The sequence below is a fragment of the Varroa destructor genome, unplaced genomic scaffold (assembly GCF_002443255.2).
Source record: "Varroa destructor unplaced genomic scaffold, Vdes_3.0 BEIS01000002.1, whole genome shotgun sequence".
Taxonomy (NCBI): domain Eukaryota; kingdom Metazoa; phylum Arthropoda; class Arachnida; order Mesostigmata; family Varroidae; genus Varroa; species Varroa destructor.
The window spans coordinates 59,683,449-59,691,674 of NW_019211455.1; the positions used below are offsets into that span (position 1 = coordinate 59,683,449).

Sequence of the window (8,226 nt, forward strand, 5' to 3'; positions counted from 1 at the left end):
TTTAGAGAGCAGATCAGGGTTTGTTGTCAGAAACGATGAGACATCTTGAGTTTTTCATGAGAACTGCGTTTTTTACATTGTTATATTCCATATCTGTGCTTAACATAAACCGATACCTACCGAGGAATATATGACGTTTCGGATATGGTAATGAGCTAGAGATGTTTTGATCAATTTTGGACCGTTGTCTTGCGTTATCTTGCTTTGTTGGCAATATTGCCTTCTGATGTCATAACAGTACGGATGCTTTTATGTAGACAAAAATGTGCTCTTGTCTTGACTATGTAAGAAATCTCTATGCATTTCCATACAATTGTCTGCACTAATTTATAGTTTTAGCAAACGTATTGTAGGTTTTGCAGTACGAATTCCTATTTACTAACTGGAACGTAAAATGGCGCTTCTACGCATTTTTATTACTTCAAAAATCTAATTACAGGACTAAAAAGAATATGTTTACCATTTTTGGGGCAACCTGATGGTGCTCTGGGCTAAACTGTCAGATAGCCAAAAAGGTGAAGTGCAAAGTATTCCTAACTATTACGCTTTTTGGTTATTTTATAATTAAAACAATTTATATCAGACACACAGAGAATTCTAAGGCTTGTAGTTGTTCAGGCATCTGTAAAACCTACAAAACTGAAAAACCAAGCGAGATTTCACTCGGGAAGTAGTATGCTTGCCTAAAGTCCATCTAAACCATTCCAGTTAGTTTCTTCTTTGACGTTCCACATTGTAAAGCCGATGTTCTAATCGGTAACGACCCAATTTTGCGAAATATACACGCTCGGTCTGTTGAAGGCTACAGTATATACTGTACTAAAGTTAGAGTGCTTTAGAACTCATCAAAAGTAAAAAAATATTAATACGTATGACTAGCACAATCACTACATGGAAATTAAATATATGGATTAGATGACATCAGAGCAGTAGGAAAAGACATCAAAGGCATATATACTAGCATGGTTCATTAAGATCTAATAGACTACGTTGATCACCCAGGCAATTAAGTTATTTTTATACTATTCTTTGTGCAGCTATAATGAAATGGGTAAATTGAAAAAAAATTAAATACGCCACACTCCTATCCTTGGTGCTGTGTTCATTAATCTTAGTCAAGTATCTTAAGCAAGCCGGGCGTTGATGCACTCATATGCAGTTAAACAATAAGTGCTTTAACCACTATTGTTGCTAACACTTCATTCTGTTCTTCACACTGCGAATCTACGCATAAATGCTATCCGCTCATTTTCATTACCTTTTATGTACTGCTGCTGCATGGGAGCAGGCGTGGAGCAAAATTAGAAGCGAAAAAAAAATCTACTGCTTTAGTGTTACATAAGTTTGCACAAAACATTGTTATTGGCTTAAACACTTACTCTAAAAACTCTTGATGCTTGCGAAGAACAAGTTTGTATGCTCTATGTATGTTTATTCTAAAATTAAATTGATAATGATGTGCAAATTTTCATTTTACAGTGTGTTCTGGAGACTTTGATGTTAAGTGGAACAATATCACATATTTTGGGAATAATTAAAATAATAAATCAGCAGCTTCACAAAACTTCATACTTATTTCAATATAAACAGATCCGCATCTTGAGCGAATTGTGTATTTCCATATATACAAAGGTATTATCACATAAAGACTACTGCGACTCATTTTGACCGCTTAATGCGTTCGTCTTTCATTCCCGCACAGAGCCAAACGTTCTTCGTCTTGAAGTCTGTTGGTGGAGATTTTCGAGACGATCAGTTCCACTAGGTTCAAGCAATTTCTGAAATTTAAAGCTTAACGGTAATTACGAAGGTTATTCGCTAAAGGCTCTAACTTCGAGGAATTCTTATATTCTCATCAGCGCACTCCTCATCAAGCCAGATCCTGAATTGCGTTCAACTGCGCCCTTACAAACCTTCTATTCTTGTAAACGCAGAAAAATGATTACGTGTGTCATTCGACAGATTTCACGAGCCCGTTATGCTCCGCAGCTTCTACCACGATCCGTTATCCATATAACTATGTAATCTACCCCTTTCAGCAACGAAGCGCTGCTTGTTTATAGTAAGGCACCAGTATCCCAAGCAAATAACATATCTAGAAGACAAACGGCGTAGCGCTCTGCTTAAATTTTGCATCCAGTCTCTTTATAAAAATTTATTTTTAATTAAAATAACTTAACAAAGAATTATTGACGCAAACGACGTTTAAGAAGTCATTGGAGTAGCACACCTTTGACCGTTCGGCAGATTCAAAATTGGCCTATTGCGGTTAAGTACTGACAGCAAGCAGGATGCTTTGTACTGTGTGTATATTTGAGAGTCGCATTTTGGTAAGGTTAATCACTACGATGCCAACACATCCCGCCTTACTATGCATTACATACCACTACACCATTATCGAAATGCGACCACACAACTTGGTTTATTTCTCTATTTAACTTTCTCAAGGCTCGTCGTTTGAAAGCGACGAAACCTTCTGCTTATGCCACCTTTTCATATACTGCCAAAAACTGGATGTGTTCGGAAATAAAACAATTTTAAATCAAACATATCCTACACACAGAATACGTATAAAATATATTTGCGAAAATGTAACCCTTCATCTATCACCGAAGATAACGCTAGTCAATGACCTAATCTGTTGTATTTCCAAAGAATTAGTACTGACATCAAGAAGTATAGGATATATTTTTTGGTTATTTTTTGTTATGTTTAACTATTGTCAGCTTCCCTCTAGCACTAACTTCACCATATTGGTGCGGTAGATATTATATATCTAGTATCAAGATATAAAACTGAATTTTATACGTACATCAAGAGAATTTTGAAGACTCGGACAAGTTCAAGCCAGCTATTGCTTTTGATCGGAACGGTAGGCAAATTAGCTTCGATTCGTCGTGTATAATACTGCAGCAGCAACTATTTCAAGCATTATGCTGGATCCGCTAAACGTCATATGCTATCCATTATGGTTTCATTCTCTCCAGGAATAGTCGTTTGAAGAAGCGCCTAGACGACGCTGGTCTAATTATGCATTATTTTTATTTAAATTCTGTTAGCGGGCACTAAGTAAGCCATGAACCCAAACGAACATTACAAACACGATTAAAACATCAGATAGAGACAGGAGTGTTCTGCTTTCTCTCTTAGTGGCAAGCCGACACGCGCCCCGAAACCATTGCGCATGACTTCATTCATTTAAGTCGATTAATCATCACAAATGAGACGAGGATCGCCGATCACGAGCCTGGGCTCTTCTATAGAGTCGACACGCTAGAAAACAGCAGAGGCCTTCTATACGTCACTGCCATTAGTGGTAATTTTCCTGGCGCCCGTCTGCGTCACTAAGCATACTTTACAGATACCTAACAGTTGCCCGTTTGCCATCGGCTTACATTATGGTTGTTGCAGAAAGATGCGAAACCAAGTACCGAATATATTTTTTGTGCTTATGACTCTTGCAAATCATTGACACGGGGCACCGTGGACGACGATATATTTGTAATTTTATACCGCGTATGATATCTGGAAGTTTAGTGAGTCTGAAAATAAATAGACGTATTATTTTATCCATTCATGACAGCATCTTTCTCTATGATAATTCGGGTCTTCTTTTAAGAGTGTTGGCAACCCCTTCGATATCATACAAGCCCTTCTCGACACGCTCATACTATAATATACTTCTGATATATATATATATATATTTCTTTTTTTCGTTTTAGTGCAGTAAATTATTACTAATGTTTGAAAGTAAATTATAATGTCAGTTCGCAATACTAACTACGTGTCTTACACTCTTTGTCCTCTTCGCTATGTTAGTGCTCTAAAATTTTATCTGTTTAAAGTACCTAACTAATTTGTAAAACCCTTATAAGTCAGTGTTTACCATGATTACGGTAGTTACGTGTTACATACCGTACAACATATTTCGATTGTGCCTCACACAACAGCTGATTAAACTTTTTCTCGATGACTCGAAAAAAAAAGAAAATTTATGACGAACAATAAATATGATTAAGTTCCAACGTGAAGTACTGTACTAATTCAAATACTCTCTTGGAGATAGTTTTTTTGCAAGCGTTTGAATTTCATAGCATTAATACTTCTGTAAAAACCGATTAAAGTAGACTGCGTATAAGAAATGGCACTGGACATGCATTTGCAAATACTATAAATAATCACAAATATCGTGGATTTCATGACTTTTTATTGATCTGTGCAATCACTAAATATTGAATTGCATATGCTGCATTTCCACATTATCAGCATAAAGTTTAATCTGCATGACATCTTAAGTATACCTTAATTCTATAATTTTAAAATATATCATAGAAGCTTGCTTTAGTCCAAAGTGACGCGACTACGCGTTTACTACCGGCTCGAATGCAGTTTATTTTAGAAACAACAAGCTCTTATACAGCAGTAGCGCCAGAATAAAATTTAAAAATTATTATATTACCATACGCCGTAAGAACGGTCCTCGTAACTTTTGGTAGACGTCACAAGGCATGTCGTACCTTCTGTTAGGATATGTACAACTTGCTGACCATGTACAAGGGTCACTTCTATTTCGTAGACAGGTTGTGAGTTACTGATAAGTTTAGGGTATTGAAATTTTTTCGTTGCTCGTTTCTTGATCTCCGCCTGATGCTAGTAGTACTACGTATAGTTAGTAAACTCGATATGCCTTTGCATTTATGGTATGGGCTACGGGTGATTAAGGGCTACGTGAACCTTTCACCGGTCTTTTCTGTGCAAAGCAGATTTAAAATCTGGAGTTTGACAAACTGAAGGTGTACCATAGTACCAACGTCGAAACACTTAGACAACAAAATCTTAACGTTTACTTTTTGCTCTCACATAGCCTAGCATGATAACAGCTTCGACTCAAGGCGAAGCTTTGACTTGGTATAAGAATCCATTTACAAGTACATACATATTAAAATTAACAACTCTTACGTTAAGCCTAGATGCGGCCTCCCTTAAGCAAGTTTCCTTTCACTGCATCTTCCTATTTTTATCCACTTCATGGCCTTCTATTGGCTTATTCATACTGCGTGTAGAGGCTACATATTTGATTTCCGGTTGCTCATTTTAGCATCGACGTTTTTCCTTAGTCTACCTTTGGCTTGCAGCACGTCACACCTTCCGGATTTACTGAGGAATTGTCGCTTCCGATTCTTCTAATAGAAAAACTTCTAACAGAAAAAAATTACATTTTTCTGTTTATTCGTTACTGTTATCTCTGTTTGACAATAAGTTCTTTATTGCATATAAATTAATTTCACGCAATTTTACTTTATTCGAACTTCAGGGCGGACACCATCGAACTACGGCCTTAGGTACACATCGTGTACTATGAAAGTTAAACAAATGCTTTCTGAGGATGCTAGAAGAAGAAAATTCATTCATTGTCATTTGCTACTTAGTCCTATTTATTACAAAGCAGCTGGTTACCTCGATTCTTCTCCCATGAAAAATTCTTCACTTGTTTTGACAAACGTACGTTAAAACAACTAAAGCACTCTAATACGAGTACATTACTTTCGGGTACGTAAAAGCAGCTATGCACAGTACTATTAACTAACCCTGTAATCATAAAATATGCGAAAAAAGAAATTGTACAATAGAAGGATGACCCGCATAATTTATAATTTTTTACCGCAGACTATGTTTTCCGGAGGTAATTTTTAACCAGTGTGTAGAATTTGCACCATATATTTCTATAAATCGTCATCTATAAATAAGCTACATGTACCCTTATTAAGTTCCGATGAGTGTTAAGCTGGCATGAAGGACAAATAATAAGCGATGCTCCACTAGTGCGGTTCTGTATACTTAGCTTGATTTGAGTATCAAAAAAGAATTGTCACATGCGGTAATAAATAAAAAGTGACAAGATTTGTCTTAACTGTCAGATCGGCCGTTTACAGTTCATTATTCGGACAGTTTTAGGTACTTTTTTCGAGAATAGATAAAAGGTAATGAACTTTTTTCTTCCATAATTTTGCTACATAAGATTTTAAAAAGCTCATAGCCGGGCTTAGATTGTGGTTTTTAAGCACTATACACGTAGTAAACGTAGTAAAATGAAAACAAAAATTATAATGAATCAACAGTTATTTCTTAGTTGCCTAAAACGCAATGTGCAAACAGAAAAAATAATTTTGCGTCATATACAGTAACGATATATGCATGTAAACATTCTTATGTTTTCTGTAGCTGAATTTTGTTGTGGTGTAACTGGAGTAAATGAAAAGACTTCATTGAATTTAGACACAATTTGTAAAAACAATTAATTATTGTGCATTGCCATAGGTTTGAACTCAAATATTTAAACAGTCCCGGCCGCTTGTATGTAATAATACTCTTTAGCCGGCCAGTGAGTCATTAGTTGCGTGCGGTCGAATAGTGTCACTGCTGCAAATTTGATAGGAGGTGTAGCGTCCAAAAAAATACGACAATCTGCAGTAAGTTGATAGAGCCGAAGCTTTGACGACAGCAGGTTTATTCGAAAATGACACTTTTGGCCATAAGATTAAATTCTATAAAATGTGAGGCCGTACCCACGTGATTCGGTACGGCATGATCTAAAGGTCGTACCCGAAGTGGACATAACGAAATTTTTAAACAGAAATTAAACAAACGCATTCTCTGGGAGGTCGATTCAGCGGAAGTTTTTCAAGCCGATAAAATGATAAAAAAGACGTTCCTCACCTTTATGAAGCTAAAAGAGCTGACTTGCTGGCAACGATTATAGGTTGGTCTTCCTAGGCCGACCGACCGACTATTGGTTGTTTTCCTAAACCGGAGCCCTTTTATACAGTATAAGCCGATTCCTTCTACAGCTTTTGTTGCGGCAGCTAACGTTTTTTTACGGTGCCCTGATTCAGGCGTCCGGTTTTTTATTCACGGGCGGCGCAGGATACAGCGAAACTACTTTTCACCAACATATTCCCATGAGTTATCGCACAAACGCAATATGTTTTCAGTGTCATGAATTGGGCTATTTTCAGGTTAATTATCCACTCAAAAGGCCCACGAGGCCGCGCCAGTTTTGTGTTGTGAACAATGGATAAGGTGCTGTGCTACAGTATGTGCTGAATGTGACAGCCAAAACATTACTATGATATTTTTTATTAATATAATATTTTCAGGGTCTCCAATGCGAGAGCAAAACGCCGAAAGGGGTGATAAGGAGGAAGTCAGCATTGGCTCTGGATTGCAGAGTCACCGACAGCAAAAGATGGAAGGGCCAGCCGATTTATGCTACGGATAGTCACGCTGTGTCGTCTAGGCCCGCAGGGTCCTCAAGCGATGTTCTGCACGATCGACGAAGCTGACGGTGTTTGCTTTTTGTCCCCAAGGCCATACGGGCTTAAGAGAGATCACTTACCGATTGACGTCCCGTGACTTCTCGTAGCGGGGTGAAGATAAGGGAGCATGTTCGCAGTTTTGCCATTTGTCAGAAGACAAAAGCGAATCGTGAATGTCAACTGCTCGGGGCTCCGGTAGATCCGTCGATATGAATTTTCGCCAAGATTGGTCTCAATTTTCGAATCACAGCCCGGGTCATGCAAGGGACACTGTCTGCCATTCAGGACCCTTGTGGGCCTATAAACCCTTAGTAAAACGAACGATCTGCATAGCCATGGAGCGTCTGTCTCTACGGCTGTTGAGCGCCCTACTGTTCCCTTACCGCGATTTTTTTCGCCTGATCGAGGTGATCGTCTCCACGGTCTACACTACAGTAGACAAGGTTGTACGTGCGACTCCGGGACTCCACTCTCTAGCCGTATTGCACGATAAGTCTCAGAGTTGTGATCAGTCATCCAAAGTTTAAAAGCTGGCAAGCATTTGAATTCTTTAGCGAAAGAGATCTATGAAGCAACACCTTTTTCGCTGTGTTCGTCACAGCTTGGGGAGTCCGTTGTTCTACGCCAAAGCCCTACACGTTCCGAAAGCTGCTGGCTAGGTTCTAGCCTAATGGCGCATCGAGAAGCAAATCGTACGATGTAGCTCTTAATTACGCGAGATACAGCAGCAGCGTGTCGTCGTCAGGCTAAAAGATATCCAAAAAAAGTTGTTTCAAAATAAAGGTATCCCGCCCGGAACAATGATTGCATTATAAGAGAAGTGTATATATTATTATAATGAGTGCACTTTTGTTTCCTACGAACTGTGGTTATAATGCCCTCTAGTCGGCTAGTTAATTGCCAGCTATCA

At 38.2% G+C, this 8,226-nt stretch overlaps 1 long non-coding RNA gene across 1 annotated transcript; it reads right to left on the reverse strand.

Moving 5' to 3' along the window:
* Positions 1-6: 6 nt before the first annotated feature.
* LOC147758086 (uncharacterized) lies at positions 7-7,275 on the reverse strand. The gene is made up of 3 exons (XR_015321066.1): positions 6,718-7,275; positions 2,813-5,198; positions 7-1,778 (listed from the first exon to the last, which is right to left on the reverse strand). It is a non-coding gene; the product is annotated as an uncharacterized LOC147758086 (long non-coding RNA).
* Between the last annotated feature and the right edge of the window lie 951 nt (positions 7,276-8,226).